A 21,293-nucleotide genomic window follows, 5' to 3' on the forward strand; every position below is an offset into this window, starting at 1 on the left:
CAGGAAATCTGTGGCAGAGCTAGGAACTGAACCCAGATCCGCCAAGTCCCAATCCACTGCCTTAACCACAAGAAAATCCTTCCTCTCATTACCTAAAACAGAACGAAGCAATTTCAGCCTTGCTGTTGGCAGGCAGAACTCCACTAGAGTCACCACAGGGCTATCATCTTATCTGAAGAGCCATGCAACCACGCCCCCCCTGCCGACCAACTTCCATGGAAGTTCTTCATTTGGAAGGTTTACCGAATCCAGCCCTCAAAGGGCAGAGGCAAAAGATCAAACCACAAGTTCTCAGTCTACATAAACTGAAGTGTTTAAAATAAAATTAGAATTTCTCCCCAGCAAACTAGAAATTGACACTATTAGTTACAGCTTCCCTTCTTTACTGGAAAATATTGGGCTCTTAATAATTTAAAGTATTTATCTACCAAGACTGAATTTTGAATAAGGTTCATGTCTGACATGGAAAACAGGCTTCGAGGGAGTTACGCAACACTGATTATTATTTACCGAGAGCAGCCAGGGTCCATGGCGCTGTACACAGGGAGGCAGTTGCCATAGCCACTAACCAGAGGAATTTACAATCAAGAACCCAATCTCACACACTTTACCCCCAGGAGTCACCCACTGAAGCCTACTGGAGTTCTGCCTATTGGAGCACTGAAGAGGGCCTAAAATTAATAAAATATTTCAATATTCGTACTTCAAAATTATAGGGTACACTTATGTCCCTATCCAGCAGTCCATCCCTATTGAGCAAAGCACTTAATCATATGCCTAATTTTATGCACCTGTTTAAGTTTCACTGAAGTCAAGGAGACTTGAACACATGTTTAGCTTTAGGCACATGCTTAAGTGTTGGTCTGAACATGGACAGATTTCAGAATGTATTTAAATGTTTTGTTGAACTGGAACCTTACCGAGGATCTCAAAAGTGCCTTTAGAAATACCGGCATCCCAGAGAGAAAGTACATTTATCCATTCGTCAGATTAATTTACTCATTTCATGATGGCTATTCTTGGTATATTTGCTTGTGGAACTTGGGGTGGAGGAAGAGATTATAGATCAACTTCCCAATTGGTTACATACATTTAAAACATTCTTTTTAAGATTATGCCAAATTAGTTCTGGAATTAAATAATGAAAAACGGTGAAAGGAATGCTGGAAGCCTTCCTCTCATAAAGGGTTGAATGGGGAAGTACTGGGAACTTCCTAAGAATCAAATATCCAGACAGTTAAACGTCATGCAGCTCAATATTTAGAGTGATACCAGGTTTGTTGTTTTTACAGTAAATCAATCCATCAGATGCACAGATCAGTTTTGCACCAGATTAAGAGATGAAAAATTTTATCTCATTCATGCCAACATAAATCTGGAGTAACTCCACTAACGTCAATAGTTATTCTGCATTTACCCTTGTGTAAGTGAGATTAGAACTGGGCCTGAATTTTCTTGGATCAGAACTGATTACTGAAAGGAAAACCTGGAGACCTGTAGTTATACAGGTAAACATCCACTTCCCATCACAAGCACAAATTCCCATCTCAGTTATACCGGTGTGGCCTCATTGATTTTGGCACTTTGACTTCTACCAATGAGCACAGGTCATGGGCAGCCACTGGAATAAGCGGTCCCTTTTCAGTTTTTAAATCAAACTATGAAACACATTAATTACATTCCATACAATGAGTTTTTAAAAGTAATTAGTCATAACAAATTTGATAAAAAAGATGATGTTCTATCTAATTGAACAGTGTTCCTAGATGCTAAGAGGGCTATGAAAGTGGTGGAGAAGAGAGACAACTATTACATATTGCTCCATATTCAGAAGATCTTATTGCTGCAGTCGCAGCATAACATAAATCATTGCTCGGTCTTATTTTACAAGGCTAGAGTCAACGTAACACTGCAGAAATGTCTGCGGTAGCTTTCTGCTGCTCGTTGATAGTCCACCAGTTCTACAGGGAAAGCCATGGCTATTACAGGCCAACTTCTAATTGCAACTCAACTGACATCACTATAGTTTCTCCAGAGTAAAAAGGAGAATTGGACTATATCCTCTCAAAAGAGACCCTTTTTTTTTTTCTTTTTGGGGGGGTGGGAGGGTTGCAGAGCTCAGATAATCTATCTAGCAAAAAGGTGCGGAAAAGCAACACTGGCCCAAACGACTAGCCAAATCCAGCCTAATTCATTCAAATGAGCAGTGAAGTGGTTCAAAGTTTCAGAGTTTCATGAGAGGAAGGGGAAGTCTAATGGTTAGGGTGCTAGTCTGGAACTCGGGAAACTCACGTGCAGTTTCTGGCTCTGTTACAAAAACTTCCTGCCTGATCAAGGCACTTAGGGCTAAGAGCACTGCCCTGCCAGCCTTAGCTGAGAGGCACAGAGAAACTAACAGGGGAGTTGTGAAGGTAAATATACTAAGATTGTGCAGTGCTCAGACACTATAGTAACGGGGGAGGTCATGTAAGTACATTAGATAGATGAGATCTCAAGTACTGCAGCTGGAGGAAACCAAATATAAGTCATGCTTTGGATTATATTTTACATCTGCAGCATCTACAATGTTCTATGTCTTAACATAGCTTTCAAAACGATAGAAAGAATAGTAAAAAGACTTTGGCTGAGATGTTCAAAGCGGACTATGGGATTTTTGCAGTCTTTCATCAAAATTTCACCCAGCTCCATTCACAAGCCCCGCACTCTCCACTGTTAAAAAACAACAACTGCAAAACCAAAATTAACAATGTTGAATAAATTCTAGCGAGAGTCACAATACAATAGCAGATGTTCCATAAGTGAAAAAGAAAAGTTAATGTATCCATAGAATTTATTAGACCCCAATCCTGCAACTTCAGGCACACAGACTGCACCTTCACAGAGCACCTTCACGGAGCCCTATTCAGCTGTGCACATGCGGTGCCCAACTGAATGAGGGTGAACCAGCAGCCGCAGAAGCCAGTAGCAGCGTCTGCCGGTGCACAAGAACTTGAAGGATAAGAGGTTATGTTGTGAATTATTCACTCCATTATACCAGCAAAGTTCTATTGCATTCCATTCTGGTTCTCAACCACGCCCATCATCATGGTGTCGGTGTGCCATAAGTGACAGTCAATAGGTCATAAGACTAGCCTCTTCAACATATGGGACTCTCTTTCTTTCGTCCTTTCTGGTGTTCTGTGACTTTCTTTGTTGGGCCTGTCTTGTAGTAGGTGACTACCTACCATTACCTACCTCTCATTACCACTACAAAAGTTATTTTTCCTCCCTTGCTATCCTACTGTTAATTGAATTGTCTCGTTAGACTGACCTCACACTTGGTAAGGCAACTCCCTTTTCATGTATTTATACCTGCTCCTGTATTTTCCACTCCATGCATCTGATGAAGTGGGTTCTAGCCCATGAAAGCTTATGCCCAAATAAATTTGTTAGTCTCTAAGGTGCCACAAGGTCTCCTCGTTGTTATTGCTTTAGAAGTTAATTACCCTAAGATTCTGAAAAGACCGTTAACTGATGTCACACCACACTGTAGCAGGCTCATGAACTTTTATCCGTGGCCCGCCCATCCACCCTTAGAGAAGGACAGAGTGCCACACGCAATGTGGTATCTCAAACACGAACAGGAAGAATTTATTTCCCACTTATCTCATCACTGAGGTAACAGATTCCCTTTTGAGAGCCTATAAATTTTGAGAAAAAGTTAGCTATGGAAAAATTAATAGAAGATGGGCTATATTCAGACACACTGCATCTCTTTCATCCCTGATCAGAGAAGTTAAGCCATCTAAAAGAGAAATCTTTGGTCCTGTCCAGCCACTGACTGAGGCCAGTTAGTTGGATCATCATCTATATTGCAAGAGTGCCTAACATACTCTAGATATACAAAGATATAGGAAGGAACGTCCCAAAGAGCTTATTACCTTAAAAAAATCTTCATCTAGCCTTGGTCCCATCTATGTGGGGTCAGAGCTCTTCTCCATTCCAGTCTGTTTTCAAACAGTTCCTCAGAGCTAGTTCTTTCTGTACGCTATCCATTGATCTAGCTTTGGATCTTCCAACCATTCTCTTACTCTCCACTTTTAAAATTTAACATCCTGTTTCCTATATGTTCTTCTGATATTCTTTTCATATGCCCAAAGCATCTAAGCCTGGATTCTCTCGTCTTTTCTATAATTGGTAGCACCTACACACTTCCCTTATTTCATTCATTCTGAACATGATCCATCCCAGTAACTCCAAGCATCCGTCTTAACATTTTCATTTTCACTGTATTTGAGATCTGTTCCTGTCTCGTCCTCAGTGTCCAGCATTCGGAGCCATATAACACTGCAGATCTAATTTCTATCTTGTAGATCTTACTGTTCAATTTGATCTGCAACAGGAGAATACCTATCACTGCACTCACTTCTATCCATTTAGTCCAAGCCTCTCCTGTTCTGCTTATAAGTTAGTCACCAAGTTCACCATTATCCTGTTCTATGAAACCTAGGTACTTGAACTTCTGTACCTTTGGTAGAGGCTGGCCCCCCAGACTTACAGTCTCATCTTCCTGCAGTGTATCATTGAATCAACAGACCATATATTGTTTTAGTTCTGCTGATTTTCATGCCATTTCTTTCAAGTATACACCTCCCAACTCTTTAAATCTTCTTCCCACTTCCTCTTCTGTTTCCCCCACGAGCACTACATCCTCTGCAAAAAGCACTCACCAGGGTGCCACTCTAGATGTTTTCTGTAAGAGCGTCAAGCACCAACATGAACAAAAAGGGGCCTAGTGCCAAGCCTTGTTGCATTCCAACTCTTACTAGAAACGGTTCAGTTTCTCCAGCAAAGCCTTCTGAAACAGCATCCTCATAAGTGGCTGGACAAGTCTAACAGGCTTCTGGCATCTGTTTCACTCCCATACACCAGACGACTTCTCTCAGATAATGGTCATAAGCCTTCTGTGAAGGAGTCACCTGAAGTTTTTCTACCAGATGGTGGAAGAATGTGGCCCCGCCCAGTTCCAGTCCCTTAATACTTAGAAGAGGGCCCTGCCCCTTGTAGGCCTTCTTAAGTCTCTCTGAGTGGGGGAATCAAAAGGAGAGGTAAATATCCCAACACACTCAAGGGTACCTGCTTTTCAGGGGGCAGGGAGTGGAAGGTCCACAGTGCTGCCAGGGATATAGTTCCCACGTACTGGGTTTTAAGAACTCCCTCCAGCTGGGCTACTGAGTCAGGCTTACTCTGTCTGGCTTAGCCCGAGAGTTTGCTGCATTCCCCATAGGTTTGGGATGACAGTCTCCTGGGTGTGAGATCCCCCGGTGGCTTCCAGAGTCACTCCAGCAGTTTCCCACTTAGGGCAATCATGCTCTTCCCCCTACAGCTGCCTGTATTTTCTTCCCTTTCAATGGCCTCCTCCCTACCATACATGATTGACAGGGCAGGGCAGGGCATGGCATGGCTAGCCTTGCCCCCAGGGCTTCTATGGCACCTTCATCTTCAGCATGGGGTCTATACACTCCATCAAACCTTCTCAAGATCGATGAATACTACGTGCAGTGTTTTCCTCTACAGTTCTCCCACAAGCAAAGATAGCATCCACTGAAGAAAAATAAAAATGCCCTTGCTGCCCAGTTAGAATGAGAAACTGATTTTTGGTTGATTTTTGCAACACTGCCTAATACAAAAAAAAAAAAAAAAATTAAGCGTCCCTCACGGTGTGGCTGTTGTCTGTACACTGAAGACACAATGATGGTCTCATGATTGGTAAGCTTCCTAAAAGCATGGAGTTTAAAGGCTAGAAGGAACCACCAGATCCTCTAGTCTGACCTCCTGCATCATTACATCTCAGCCCTTATGTTAGCAGGTCTTTGACCATGAAACAAACGCTGTTCCACTAAGTCAAGTAAAAGATTCCAGACGGCAAGGATTCAGACAACGGGCTTGATGTGGAATACACAGGCTAGGATCTGCTTACACCAGTTACTCGACAGGGTGGAAAATGCAGCAATAATCCAAAACAAAGGAGAGTATGCAGCAGCTTTTTGTTCACAACCTGGGAAAACCAACGTTCAAGCTCTCTTAGCAGCAAGCCTGGTGGCTATTTCTGTGATCTTGTTGAACGAAAGCAGTCTGGTGTTACAGAACCTACTTCAGCCAGGCTCAGATCTGTTTCCTGTGCACTTTCTGCTGCCGAAACAGTTAAAAACCCTGAAAAATCACAGGCACATTCTATGTAACAGTGATCAGACACAGATGAGGCTTTCGTGACTACTTCTTTCTTTCCATGGCTGTCTGCTCACAAATAATGCTTCATGCAACAGCCACAGTTATGGGTCCCATATGAGGAGAGATTAAAGAGGCTCGGACTTTTCAGCTTGGAAAAGAGGAGACTAAGGGGGGATATGATAGAGGTAGATAAAATAATGAGTGGTGTGGAGAAAGTGAATAAGGAACAGTTATTTACTTGTTCCCATAATATAAGAACTAGGGGCCACCAAATGAAGTTAATGGGCAGCAGGTTTAAAACAAAAAAAGGAAGTTCTTCTTCACTCAGCACACAGTCAACCTGTGGAACTCCTTGCCTGAGGAGGTTGTGAAGGCTATGTGTCCCTAGCCCCTGTTTGTCAGAGGATGGAGATGGATTGCAGGAGAGAAATCACTTGATTATTGCCTGTTAGGTTCACTCCCTCTGGGGCACCTGGTGTTGGCTGCTGTCGGCAGACAGGATACTGGGCTAGATGGACCTTTGGTCTGACCCAGTATGGCCATTCTTATGTAGGTGGGGGAGTTTTAAGCTACCTTCATGCCCTCCCAATTTTGGGCTGCTCCAGGGTCCGGAACAGTTTTTGGAGTAACTCAGAGCAGCCTCAGTAGCAGCTTTAAGTTACAGTAGCCCCCCGCAATGCTGCCTATGCCTTGCACAAGCCAGAATGGGTATCTGCCATTATCCTACACCTTTTCTTCCCTGGCTTCGTTTCTGGCATGGCCCCCGCTGTCTACAGTAGCCCAGCACAGTACCTGTGGCAGAGGAATTGGTTGTCTACAGTCTATTAGGGGTCAGGACAGATGGGCCAAATCCCACCTCACCATAGTTTTGATGTAAGAGGACAGTCTTTTGCTTGCTCAGGGTCACTTCTGACAATGAATCAGATCTGGAATAAAACTCTCCTTTCCTCTGTAGAGTTGGGCTTTTGGAGAGGGCAGCTAGGGTGCTTCTCAGAGGAAGAGAACTAGGACCGTGCCACAGTCAAGCAGGGAAGACGCCCAGCATATGTTTTAGTGGTGAGCTAAAGCTGTGTGTGTGTGCCCTTCCTGCAGCCCCCATTGGCCTGGAGCGGCGAACTGCGGCCAGTGGGAGCCGCAATCGGCCAAACCTGCGGACGCGGCAGGTAAACAAACCGGCCCGGCGCACCAGGGGCTTTCCCTGAAGAACCACCGATTTAAACAATGAACGAACAGTTTTTAAATGGGTGAAATAGTCACAAATGGCAAAACAAAAGCTATATGTGTGAACTAGAATATTTAGAACTTACTTGCCAGGAACGTTCTAAAAGAGTTTAAATCATGAACATTATTCATAGTGTGCAAAATTTCTAAGCACTGGCATGCACAATGCACAAGAGATTTTATGGCATACAGAAGCACAAGGAGACTATAGCGGACATGGGTCTATTTCATGTGCACAACTGCAGAAAAAAATAATACCTAGTTCTTACAAAGTGGGGAAGAAATATTATCTAATGATTCAGAAAGCAGGGGAGGGAAAGGTCTCTAACCTGGCAGAACTGGGACCTCTGGCTTGCTAGGTAGGTTACTAATTGACATGCTCTGTGAACTTTCTCTATGCCTCAGTTTCACCATCTGTAAAATAGGTTAAAATAACTTACCTACCCCACTAGGCTGGGGTTAATGTTTGTAAAACTTTTTAATTGGCCCAGTTCTTTAACACTAAGGGCTTATGTACATGGGGAGATTTCCCAGCATAGCTATATTGGAATTGCTCTTCTGCTATAGCTATACTGGTGTCCAATGTGGACACACTATTCCAGAATGAAACTGATTCTGATCACTCCAAAGTAGAGTAAATATTACAGAATAAAAACCACTTTCATTCTGGAATAGGGTGTCCGCATGGGCATTTATACCAGTAGCGGAATAGCTATCCCACTATAGCTCTGCTGGGAAGTTTTCCCATGTAGACAAGACCACTGGATGCTTTACACTATGTGCAAGGGCCTTAACATAAATAAGAATTGGGCCCTAAGATGTCTAGAATACATGCAGTTTTAGAAATACCAAAGAGAGCAAAAGAAATGCTCAAGGATTGAAAATCCACAGTTAAAAATCCATCCTTTCCTTTTAATTCATTTTAAAAGTCTGCTGACATTTCACTTTTGCCGATTGGTAGGAAAATGCAACGTTTTCATGAATGTCTGTAACCATATAAATATTCAGTCCGTTCTATTTAAAATTTCCATACTTTTAAACCACCCAGGCTGTGACAAAGCTAACTGAATGCTTCAAGTTTATAGATAAACAATATGAGACAAGGATTAAATGGAATGCTGGCAAACAACTCCAAAATAGCACTAGGCAACCCCCAGACTCCCAGCCTACTGGAAGTTCAAACTGGGAGTACATTTGTAAGCAATCGTCTGATACCCCTCAAGAAATATAATCATCGTGTCAACAACATTCTTTTGATACAGGATCAAGGCACCTCTTAAGTAGCAGGCCTGAAAATTTATTAGCGTACTTCAATTTTAATATCTATGTACCACGTCCTAAAGAGAGAGGGAAATAAAAAAATTACATGAATAATATGGAATATAATCATTAAAGTCTCTGTGTACTTTGCTTAAAGCAAAATAATTAGAATCACAAACTTTCCTTGGTGCTTTGGGGGATTGTAGCTCATGAAAGAATGTGTTAATTCACACAGCGGCTTTAAATTAGCTGCAAAAAGCTGGAGTAAGAATAATCCCTCAATCATTTGCATTTGGGCTATAAATTTTGTGCATGGATAAATAGGGAGAAAATTTGAGACTTATATGGGCAAAATGAGAATGGAGCTCGAATTAGGTTCTGGGGCTGTTATTCAAAACATTCTTCTGTTTGCCCCATCTTCTGCAATTAAGTGAAGATGTGGAGGTGTATATTGGTAACATCCCTTCACATAACATCTGCCTTGCCTAGACAAGGATTTGGAAGGTGTTAAAGGAACACTGCCTTGTCCACACTAGGTTGTTAACATGTGTTAGCTAACACCTTCTAAAACCTAGTCTAGACAAAGCCCAACAATGGACTCCCTTGACAGACAGGATCTCGGTCCAACACTGAGCCAGGGCAAGGGCCTGGTGTTTGTGTAGGCATGTCTCATTCATGAGATTTTTGGGCCCAAATGGTAGCAATCTCATAGGGTCAGCTGATTTCCAGGTCCCTTTAGAGCCCCAAAGTTGCATCCCAAACCTTAAAAAGAAGTTTAAAAGGTTAGTGACTGAGGGGCTGGATTTCTCAGGGTTTAAGAACTGGCTGCAGAAATCTATCCCTGAAGTCAATGGAGTTACAAGTATGAACTTATCTTAGTTTTCTGGTTCAAATCCAGCCCACGTCAACAGTCGCCAAAAGGGGAAACCATCTGATGGCTATTTGATCTTAGTCTAGCTCCCTATGGAGAGATGTCCACATCATAGAAACTACCACAAGTAGCACTAGTCAGGATACTCACCAGCAACCCCAGCAGAGGGCTAAGGAATGAACTGGCAGTGGGCGTAGCCTCCCTCCTAGCTCTCAGAGTGGTCCCCGCAGGTTAGGGTTTGTGCATATTGGTAGGACAATGTAGGGAAGTTCGTATCCCTGCTGCTTACGCTATACCTGTTCTATAGTCAAATAGAGGACTTGGATCTCCAAGGCAGCCAGTCTAGCACCTTTCACATCAGGATTTCAAATAGGCTGGCGCTAAATTCACCACGTGAAGATTAACAGCAACAATGTCAACATTAAAGAAGCCAACTTCTCTCCTGGGCCAAGGCAGATTTTACCAATTCCTTGGTTCACATGGTAGCCTCAGGCCTTGTTTTAACTAATCCAGAAAAGTGCAGCTGGAGAGATTTCCTATGGCCATCAGGTCTCAGACAAGCCATGCTCCGTTTGATTCCCAGAGAAGAGGAAAGAAATCTGAGCACTCTGTTCTCATAACACCTTGAACAGACAATGCAGACCAGGCACTTAGTTATTATCTTCCACTCATCAGCCATCTTCTCCGTGCTGATCTTGAAAGAGAAAATGCAATTTAAAAAATAAGCCTCTTCAAAAGCCTGCCCTGTAAGCAGAACCCATCAACAAGCGGCTTATGTGCTCCTAAACCATGAGACCAAGGTCTTTTAATAGTCTGATAAACACCAAACAAGACAGCTGAATCCTCCTCTCATTTATTTCATTGACTTCAGTGGAATTACACCCACGAGTGAGAAAAGAATCAGGATGTCTGGTTCTTGAACCTGCCTTATCAGAAGGGTTAGCAGAGAGAAGTTCTTTTGGGAAGGAGAAAAGGGTTCCTTTCTTAATTCCTTGTCTGGGACCACTTGGAGACTGAGTAGAAAAAATATATATGTGGTTAAGTTAACAACTCAAGTGGAACCTCAACAGTAAGGCAAAAGCTAAATCACTAAGTAGAAGTTGACTATGGAAAGCTACAGGTTCAAACTGCCTTCATAAAGAGAACAGACCCGATTTTCTTCTCACCAACAGTTGGGTAAATCAGGAGTGATTCCACTGCAGTTAATGTTCACACTGGTGAACACCAGGAAAAGAATTAATTTCATCATAGGGTGAGGATGACCTTACAAAAGTAGCCTCTAGGAAAATACATAGGACCATACTATCCCTGGTACACTGAAGTCAGTGGAGTTACACCAGAGGCACATTTGGCCCATAGACCATGAAAGGACACATTTCATAATTCTAAGGAACAGAATAGAGAGCAGCGGACTAAAGACAACAGACTTCAAAGAAAACAGACTCAGCACACTCAGAACTGATAGGTTAGGTGGTGTGGGGAGAAAATTTAAGAGATAAAGGAGTTCAGGAGAGCTGGCAGTTTCTCAGAGAGACAATATTTAAGGCACAACAGCAAACTATTCTGATGCAAAGGAAAGACAGAAAGAATAATAAGAGCAACATGGCTGCATCAGGAACTCTTTAATGACCTGAAAATCAAAAAGGAATCCTACAAAAAGTGGAAACACGGATGAGTTGCTAAGGAAGAGTGCAAAAGAACAGCACAAGCATGTAGGGACAAAATTCAGAATGGTTAAGGCACAAAATGAGTTGTAGGGACATAAAAAGCAATAAGAGAGGCTCTATAAATACCTTAGTGGCAAGAGAAAAAAAAAGGAAAGTGTAGGTCCACTACTTAGCAGGGAAAGGAGAGCTAATAACTGATGGTATCAAGAAGGCTGAAGTGTTTAATGCATATTTTGCTTCAGTCTTCGCTAAAAGGGTTAATGGTGACTAGATGCTTAATACAATATTAACAAGAAATCTGATGAGGTTCAACAAGGAAAAGTGCAGAGTCCTGCACTTAGGACGGAAGACTCCCATGCACCGCTACAGACTAGGGACCGAATGGCTCGGCAGCAGTTCTGCAGAAAAGGACCTCGGGGTTACAGTGGACGAGAAGCTGGATATGAGTCAACAATGTGCCCTTGTTGCCAAGAAGGCCAATGGCATTTTGGGATGTATATGTAGGGGCACTACCAGCAGATCAAGGGACGTGATCGTTCCCCTCTATTCGACATTGGTGAGGCCTCATCTGGAGTACTGTGTCCAGTTTTGGGCCCCACACTATAAGAAGGATGTGGAAAAAGTGGAAAGAGTCCAGCGGAGGGCAAGAAAAATAATTAGGGGGGGCTGGAGCACATGACTTATTAGGAGAGGCTGAGAGAACTGGGATTGTTTAGTCTGCAGAAGAGAAGAATGGGGCAGGGGGGATTTGATAGCTGCTTTCAACTACCTGAAAGGGGGTTCTAAAGAGGATGGATCTAGACTGTTCTCAGTGGTAGCAGATGACAGAACAAGGAGGAATGGTCTCAAGTTGCAATGGGGGAGGTTTAGGTTGGATGTTAGGGAAAACTTTTTCACTAGGAAGGTGGTGAAGCACTGGAATGGGTTCCCTAGGGAGATGGTGGAATCTCCTTCCTTAGAGGTTTTCAAGGTCAGGCTTAACAAAGCCCTGGCTGGGACGATTTAGTTGGGGACTGGTCCTGCTTTGAGCAGGGGGTTGGACTAGATGACCTGCTGAGGTCCTTCCAACCCTGATATGCTATGATTCTATGACTGGGGAAGGAAAACAAATGAGAATAGGGATAGAACAGGTTAAAGAATATTTAGATAAATTAGATGTATTCAAGTCAGCAGGGCCTGGTTAAATTCACCCTAGGGTACTTAAGGAACTAGCTGAAGCAAATCTCAGGACTACTAGCAATTATCTTCGAGAACTCAAGGAATACAGATGAGGTCAACTGGGAGTAGGGCAAACAGAGTATCTATGTTAAAAGAAAAAAAAAAAGGGGGGGGGGGGAGGGGAGGGAGACAAAGCACCTGGAGAATCACTGACTAATCAGCTTAACTTCAATACCTGGAAAAATATTAAAACAAATCATTACACAATCAGTTTGTAAGCACCTACCAGATAACAGAGTGACAAAATTACTATAGCCAACATGGATTTGTCAAGAATAAATCATTTCAGACCAACCTAATTTGCAGACCAACCTTCTTTGACAGGGCCTGAAGGGTTAAAATCCATTGCTGATGTAATAACCTGGTGTATGGATTTGTGTACAGGCCCAAAGTCCAGAGTTTGGTCAAGAGGTCAGAGGCCTAGCAAATAGTGATTAGCTAAGAGAAAGCAGAATAACCAAAAGATAACCTTGCTTTTGCTAAGATATGCCTGGTCAGCAAAACGCCAGATGTTGGGGGCAATAATTGTGTCTTATTCAAAGTTGCAAATAGAACAAAGAAGCCCTGTTCTGTTGTGTTTGTTTCTTCTGTAGGGTGATGTTCTTCCCACACATCCAACCTTGAGTTTATGAAAGGTTCAAGCATGTCAGTATAAGATATGGTCTCCTCCCACCTCCCTTTCCCAGGGACCAATGCCTGCCTTAAAACACAAATGAACAACCTGAAAGAATCTTTATTGCCACATACTTTCACTGTTTCTTTTCTTTTACCCCTAAATATGTATCTGTTGGACAATCAAAGGAACTACTTCATTCTTATGGACCCCAAATCAGAATTCAAAATATATACTTTATACTAATACATTTATTAAAGTACTAATTAAATGTTAAATGTTAATTTGTCAACTTGAGACCATGGGCGCAGACATTATGTAACCTTTGACCATTGCTACTGTGCTATCATGTCTTGCTGCTAGACCTATCCAGGGGCATGGGACTGCCTACCCCGTCACTTTCCCCTGCCCATGGAAAATCCAGATATTCCCTTGTAATCAATTGACTGACAGTGTCTCTGAGCCTAATAAGCAAGGTGACACTCCATGAGCGCTGTACGTAATAAACTCCTGTGCTTGACCTCTACATGGTGTGGATTTATGTCCTTCAGGGTCACTGGCCTAATGAATGGGGGATGGCAGGGGGAAGCAGTAGATGTGATTTATCTTGATTTTAATAAGGCTTTTGACACAGTCCCACATGACAGTTTCATAAGCAAACTAGAGAAATTACTGTAAGTTGGGTGCACAACTGGTTCAAAGAGTAGTTATCAATGGTTCGCTGTCAAACTGCGAGGATGTATTTAGTGGGGTCCTGCACTGTTCAATATTTTCATTAATGACTCGGATAATGGAGTGGAGAGTATGCTTATAAAATCTGTGGTTGACATCAATTTGGGAGGGGCTGCTAGCACCTTGGAAGGCAAGATTAGAATTCAAAGTGAGCTTGACAAATTGGAGAATTGGTCTGAAATCAACAAGATGAACAATTCAATAAAAACAAATGCAAAGTAGTTCACTAAGGAAGTGAGGGAGGGAAATCAAATGCACAAATACTAGAGGGGAATGACTAGTGAGGCAGTAGTACTGTAGAAAAAATCTGCGGTTATAGTGGATCACAGATTGATTATTAATCAACAATGTGATGCAGTTGCAAAAAAGGCTAATATTCTGGGACGTATTAACAAGAGTATCAGAGACATGGGAGGTAACTGTCCCATTCTAGTCAGCACTGGTGAGGCCTCAGCAGGAGTAGTGTGTCCAGATTTGGACACCACACTTGAAGAACGATGATGAGGTTGGTATAACGTATGTTGCTGAGGGATGTGAATAAGCCACACCCCTGAGCAACGTAAATTACACCGACCTAAGCACCGGAGTGAAGAAGGCTATGTCAGCAGGACAGCTTCTCCCACCAACAGAACTACTGTCGCTTGTTGAGGGTGGATTAAGTCAATGGGAGAACTCTCTCCCATCTGCTTAGAGCGTCTGCACTACCAGTGCTAAAGCTGTCATCTATCTAGTGTAGTCATAGCCTGCCTTTGTGAGAGGTGGTCCCTTACACCAAGAGTTACAGCAATATTCAGGCTACTCCCAGTCCCAAAGGACAGCCGCTTACCCTAGGTCAATCACACTTTAGATCTAACACCAAAGACAACGCTTGTAGTCAATCCTACATTAAACTATATACAGATTTATTAACAGGAAAAGGAAACAAGAAAACTATTTACAAGTTTAAAGCCGGTAAAGATACACACAAAAGTTACAATCTTAAATTCAAAAGGAAATAGAAGCTTCTACAATAAGCAAGCTCTATATGTCCTTTAGGGCTAACCCAGGCTAAACAGTTGGGTACCTCTTGTTTATGCCTAAAAAACCTTGCCCTCCAGAGTTCAAGCAGCATAGAGATACTGTTCCTTCTTGTTAGGAATTTTTATTCCCTTTCACCCTGGTTCTTCAAGCTGCAAACCCAGCTGATGGGAGGAATTCACTTGCATGACTCATCTGGTGAGCAATCAACAAAGTCTTTTGTCCTCTTTAACATTCCACAATAAATTCATCTGGTGTTGATGGGCCTTCTTTTTTGGCCAGGATGAACACCTTCTGTTGGAGGTCAGCACTTTACTTAATGTCTCTCTCCTATTTGGTGATTTACAGAGTCACAGAGGTTTATAATACAAATGCTTAAATACTACCTTACATGTGGGATACAGACATTGTAAGTGAGATTACATGCATGCAGCAACTTACAAGCATTCAATACAGTCTAAACACTAAGCACATTCTTATAATTTTAATACCTATTTTAACAACACTAACACACAGGTGAGCAAGACTGATTCCAGCCATGGGTGTAGCTACACTTTAAACGCTACACTGGCACAGCTATGCCACTTCAGATGTAGTGTTTCAGCCCTCGTCTATGCTACATGGTCTACACTACGTTGCCCTACGATGACCTCGCTGTGGAAACGCCTTCACTTAAATTTGACTCCCACCAACGTCAGTACCTCTTTATGCCGAGATAGTAACACCACTTCCCTAAGAGGCATAGAGTCACAGTTGATGTCATTAGATCAACACAGTGTCAGTGCAGACACTGCGTTGCTTACGTTGACCATTACTGACTTTCAGAAGCCATCCCACAATGCCCCACACTGACAATACAATTGATACAAGCAGTGTTATTACTTGAGCCCCAGCACTTCTTTCTTGAAGAAGTGAGCACTGGTGTAGACAAGGCCAAATGATTACCTGGCCAAAAGTTCATATCAGAAAGTGTGTTACTTGCTAGCCCTTATTTACCTATTTAAAAAGTTCGTCATTCAAATCAGGGACAAGAAAAAATTACCATGCGATTTAGGTGACCAATCACACACCTTTCAGGTGGCCAATGGAATTCACTAACAACCTACAGGCTGAATTTTGCTGGTAGAAACTATTTAGTGAATATTTACAGATAAATACATTTGTAGAAGCAGGACTGATTCACAAATGGGGGGGAGAGAGGGCTAAATTTGTAACAAATATGAATTCAACCAGTTCTAGGGAGGACAGATGGGCTTGCTGTTAAGGCACTAGACTGGGAAATCACTGGGGTCAATTCCTGACTCTGCCACAGATCACAGTGTGACCCTGGGAAAGTCACTTAATCAGCCCTGCACCCCATTTACCCATCTATAATATAGGGGGATGATACTTCCTTAGCTCATCGGGGTGTTGTGAAGATAAATCTACATGGGAGGAGCTTGGCTATAGCAGTGGTAAGGGCCACATCAGAACCTAAGTAGGTGGAAAGCTTATGGGATGACTCTTATGCATTGGAGGTGCGTTAGAGAGAACAAATGCTGCATAGTCTGGCTTTGTTCTCAGCTCCCTTGTATTGTTTCAGGTTCCCGCGCACCATCCCCCTTGCTAGGATGTTCTTATCAGATCAGGTGACACCTCTGTTGGAACCTCCAGCTGCTACTTCAATTGGCTTATCCAGGAATCCTCTCCCCCCCCCCCCCATACCCCACAACCCACCCACACACCTTAGTGCTAAATGAAGAGGCAGTGATGTCACTTAGCTGGATGAACAGCTCTTTCACTCATGCTGGCTCCCAGTATAAGTGTTCACCCTTCTGTTTGTGGGCTGCCGGCTTCATTGCTCCTCAACAGCTTTGGCTGAGATAATTAAGGATTCTTTTATCCGTGTAACTCACTTCAGCATAACTGGCTCATCCAGACTTGAAGAACAAAGGCTTTGTCTACCCTGGGATTTCTGCCATTTTGCACAGCTGTACCAATTCAAATCACTAGCAGAGACCTGATTTTTCACCAGTTCAATGCAATTTACAGTCATGCGATTTAATAGTTTGAAACCAGGATAAACTGCACCAGTGCACATAGCATTGCATCAACATAAACAGTATCTATCCCAAGGTTTTGCACCAGCTGGTAAACTACCTGGTGGAAATCCTGCTGCAGTGGTCAATCAAGAGGAATGTCTTGATGCAGCTATACAAGGGCTGAAATTTCAATGTAGGCCAAAATCTGGTAGCCTCTTCTCCTGGTTTTACATGGAATTCTAATATCAGAAAATGACAGGATAACAGACATACAGCAAAAATCACCGTACACATGCAAGGAGGGGGGCATGGAATATAGAATGTCACCAGATTATCATTCACTCCTTTCTTACACAACACCACACCCGATCCCAGAAAGTGTTTTTCCTCCTTGAACTTGTTTTCAGAAGTTTGTGCCACCAAGACAAACCATTTGCAAAAGATGCATTAAAAATGGACAAAATATGCTGCATTGCTTTGGAGGTCAGGAGCGGAACAGATCTTAACTGAAGAGACTTTTGTAACTAAGTGTAGCACCTGACATGAAATTTTTGGCAAGGGAGGTGCTGTATTTATGTCACCAGCACCAAAAGGGCAGTAACAAGATGTAATATTTGTTTTTGTTTTTTTAGATACACTATCAATGCAATTAAATCAGTTTTAAACCCATGTAATTGGCTCACACTGCAGGAGCTCCATTAGATTAGTTATGTTTGTGCATTAAGGTACACTTTACGTCAAAGCAGAATATTGCCCTGGCTTTTGGTTGTGCAAATTTATGTATCAGTGTCCTCAACAATACAGTACCTAGAGGCCAGATCCTGCTCCATTAAAGTTAATGGGTAAAAAACTGGTCCTATTCTGAAGCAGATGGCAAAACCCCCATTCACTTCACTGGGACTAGGATTTCACAGTGACTTCAAGATGTGCTGATATGCCATTGCTTCTCTGCATCCATGGAAACTAAGCAACCAAGGTGATTTGTGTCTCTGTCTTGCTTAAAATTAACATGTGCATTTATCCAGGAATGCCACTGCACAGCTGGCAATCTCTCGAGCGCCAAAATCTTTGGTGGTATGATAAGATCACTGGTAGAGGATACAGAGTGAACATCCAGCCAGACCCTCTTAAGGGCCTAGCTAGTGACTGATCTGGATGGTGTTCAATCTGCAAGGCGACTACATTCCCTGGGATTTGTCTGCATAACGATCTTGCTTAAAATTATACAAGAAAAGCTGCTTTGCCATCAAATTCAGTAGGATCAGGATAGGGCCACCATAGCAGTTAAGGAAAGCAATCTTCTGTCCAAAAGGATTTGCTCTCTACCCCTCCTTCATTTTATGAAATTAATATTGGGGTGGGGGGGAGAATCTCCTACTTGCACAATGCCAAAAACACATGGAAAACCTTGTGCAAAGAGATGGATACCTACAGTTCTCCCTAAAGGTGCAGCTGCAATCCCACCTCCTGATCGTTGTGGTAGGGAGCTGGGATCTTTGCACAAACACTGAATTCACAGTATGGTTTTCATAGCACCTCCCACGTCAGGATTTCAAAGGGTACCAGTGAATTCACTATCCCCAGACCCTGGTGAGGTGGGAAACCAGTTGGCAAAACTGAGGCACCAACAGATTAAGGTCCACACCAAAAGATTAAGGTCCAAACCTCAGCACTACTGGGGTGAGGGTGGGGGGGTACGGAGGGGGGGCGGGGAGAGAGAATCAGTCCCAGGTCTCAGAGATCTTTTTTTTAAATTTGAACCCAAATGACGTCCTAAAGGTCACATACAGCTTGCCTATGGCAGAGGGGGGAAATCAAACCCATGCTTTTAGCTCCCAGCATTTTACCCATTAGGCCAGGTTTCCTCCCTGACATGGAAAAATGAGCTGGCTACAGATGAGGTACTTTGCGTGGCTGGAGAAGAAACACTCAGCCTAGCTACAGACAATGTACGCGGACTGCGCATTTGCCTCATATAATTAAACTTACTTAAAAAATACTTTGCTGGAAGGAAGAGAATGTGTCTTTCCAAACTCTTTCCTCCAGAGGCATCTGTGATCACAGTAGAGCATGTTATACAGAGTCTTTAGCATTTAGTGCCTAAGTTCGTGGAGCCAAATTTAGTCCTGGTGTAAGTGGGTGTAACTCCCACCGATTCCATTGAATGTTACACCCACATATGCCAGGACTGAATTTGGCCCTGGATGTAAGACCATCAAGCAGCTTGGCACAATGATAAAGACAAACATACAATGATTTCATATCTAGAAAAGGGAGTGTGCTCCATATCTGATTTGTGCTAAAGGGTGGAGTCACAAGCACTTGGCCTTTGCCTATCTCTGCTCCCACTGAAGTCAATGGCAGCTTTACCACCCACTTCATGGGGGGCAGAGTTAGGCTAAGTCTGAGCAATTTTAAAAATCCTGCTACAGTGCAGAATTTCTTCTAGCAACAAAATTAATGTTTTTAGAAACAAACCAGAGCTAGGCCTAAGCCAAAAGCCTGGTTCAAACTGGATCTGAGCTTTCAGAGTTGGGTCCCATCTTGCCTCCAAACTGAAAAACATATTTGCATGATTCCGACTTCAGCACACCACAAGGTTCCAAGGGCAAAGCACCCCTGCTTTCTAACAATGCCTCTCTAAAAAGATTCCTGCCACGACAATACAACTTGATCTCCATGAAGTTCTGTTTACATCTTATTTATTCTGCGGTTGCAGTTCAAGGTTCTGACACTGACCTACACAATCCTCTATAGTTGGATCCTAAAGAGACGCTAGAATCTATATGCAGAGTACTTGTCCTGAGGGTTTTAAGAAATTGCCTCAGTGGTGGGAGGACTTCTGAGGTCAGCTATGAACTACCCCACTTCCTCTCTTCATAGGAATGCCCAATGGCTAGCATCATCTTGGCTGCTGTACACCACACCCTCCTCATCACTGAAAAATGACTGACCAAGGGCCAGTTTCCGCTCTCTGTTATGCCCATGTGTGACACAGAGCTGCAACCATACGCATTAGTCAGCACTGTTTAAACTGCCTGCCTATGTCATTTCCCACTTGATACAACGCTCATTTCTGAGATGCAAGCCCCAGGGATTTGCCCCAGAGCCTTAGCTGGGGTTGTTGAAAGTAGTTAAGGTGGACAAAGACTAATGACTATGCATGCAGATTATCGCACAGTCTAAGTACTTTCAAGAGACTACTACTGAAATGTTTATGCATGCTTGGGAGCAGGAAAAGTGTTTAGCATAAACTGACAGCCACAGCTGAAGGTTGCCATGTATTAGTATTCTGTGTGGCTTTGCACAGAATGAGTAGTCCACCTTAAAGGTGACTTGCAAAAGAATTTAAGAGTTGAGCTTGTGTCTGATTTTTTTAGGATGTATAAAGAGGGCCTGACAGGTTGGGGGCACTGATGTTTTGCTTTATTTATTTAAAAAAAACAAACAAAAAAACACCTTAGAATCACCGGGAATGAAAATTCTTGTCTTTCTTGGTTTTGCTGGCGACCTCTGGGAGCTCTGTGGGGTTTTTATTGTAAGCACTAATACAATATTGAAGGAGCAAGTGTGTGGATTCTTTCATGAAGGCTTCCATTATCCAAAGTGTTCACCAGTCACTGAAAGTGTTCCTAAAAAGAGACCTAAAACAGCCTGACTAAAAATCCCAAATCATCTCACTTACTCGACTTTCATTCTTGGGTCTTGTGAGGTCATCATTTCACTAAGTCTCCACTTGCCAGAATGTTTTCCAATCTAGCTATTTTTGTCTAATTTAATAAAAATTAGAATTAGAAAACAAATCCTTTTCAGGACTTTTGTCCGTCATAAAAAAAAATGCAAAAAAAGAGTACAAACTCAATTCCCCTCCAACACCCCTTACAAGTCACCTTTAATGCCAGGTATGGAAAGCAAAAGGGGTGGGGGGGAAGGTGAGCTTTTGCCAACCCAGAGCGGGTGTGCTCCTGCTCTTTTAATTATTGAAGGGTTTAGGCTCCGAGCTCAATAAAACTGTTTTATCCTGTTGTTCGATAAGTGGAATTGCCCTAGCAGAACTTACATTGGAGGTGGGGTGGGGTAGAGAGATAAGGATAGCAAGACACAGGAGTTACGAGGACTGGATTCACGCAGGTTTTGCCATTTTGGTCTAGTTTCAGGGGTACGATGGCATAATGCCATAGGCTAATTCAGATTTAACACTTGCCAGGCAAAGAGAACAAAATTATAAAACCAGAGAGCATGGAGAGACACTTCCCTGGGACACGTGACAGACTGGGACACCTTTTAAGCTGGGGAGAGAATGTTTCTGGCTATTTTTCTTTAGGTTTTATTTTCATATTTTGTAACACTAGCTTTCTGCCCACTCGCCGTACAATTCACAGTATGCAACTCAGAGTTAACTTACCATATGTCCGGGTTTTCCCAGACATTGCCTCGTTTATTTGAAAAATTCACCTGGACAG

General features: G+C 42.7%; 1 protein-coding gene across 1 annotated transcript in view; it reads right to left on the reverse strand.

The window, feature by feature from the left end:
• Positions 1–21,293, reverse strand: part of MEGF9 (multiple EGF like domains 9) — a 78,992-nt gene that overhangs the window by 37,259 nt on the left and 20,440 nt on the right. The window lies entirely within an intron of this gene.

Source organism: Chelonia mydas, chromosome 16 (assembly GCF_015237465.2).
Source record: "Chelonia mydas isolate rCheMyd1 chromosome 16, rCheMyd1.pri.v2, whole genome shotgun sequence".
Classification (NCBI taxonomy): Eukaryota; Metazoa; Chordata; order Testudines; family Cheloniidae; genus Chelonia; species Chelonia mydas.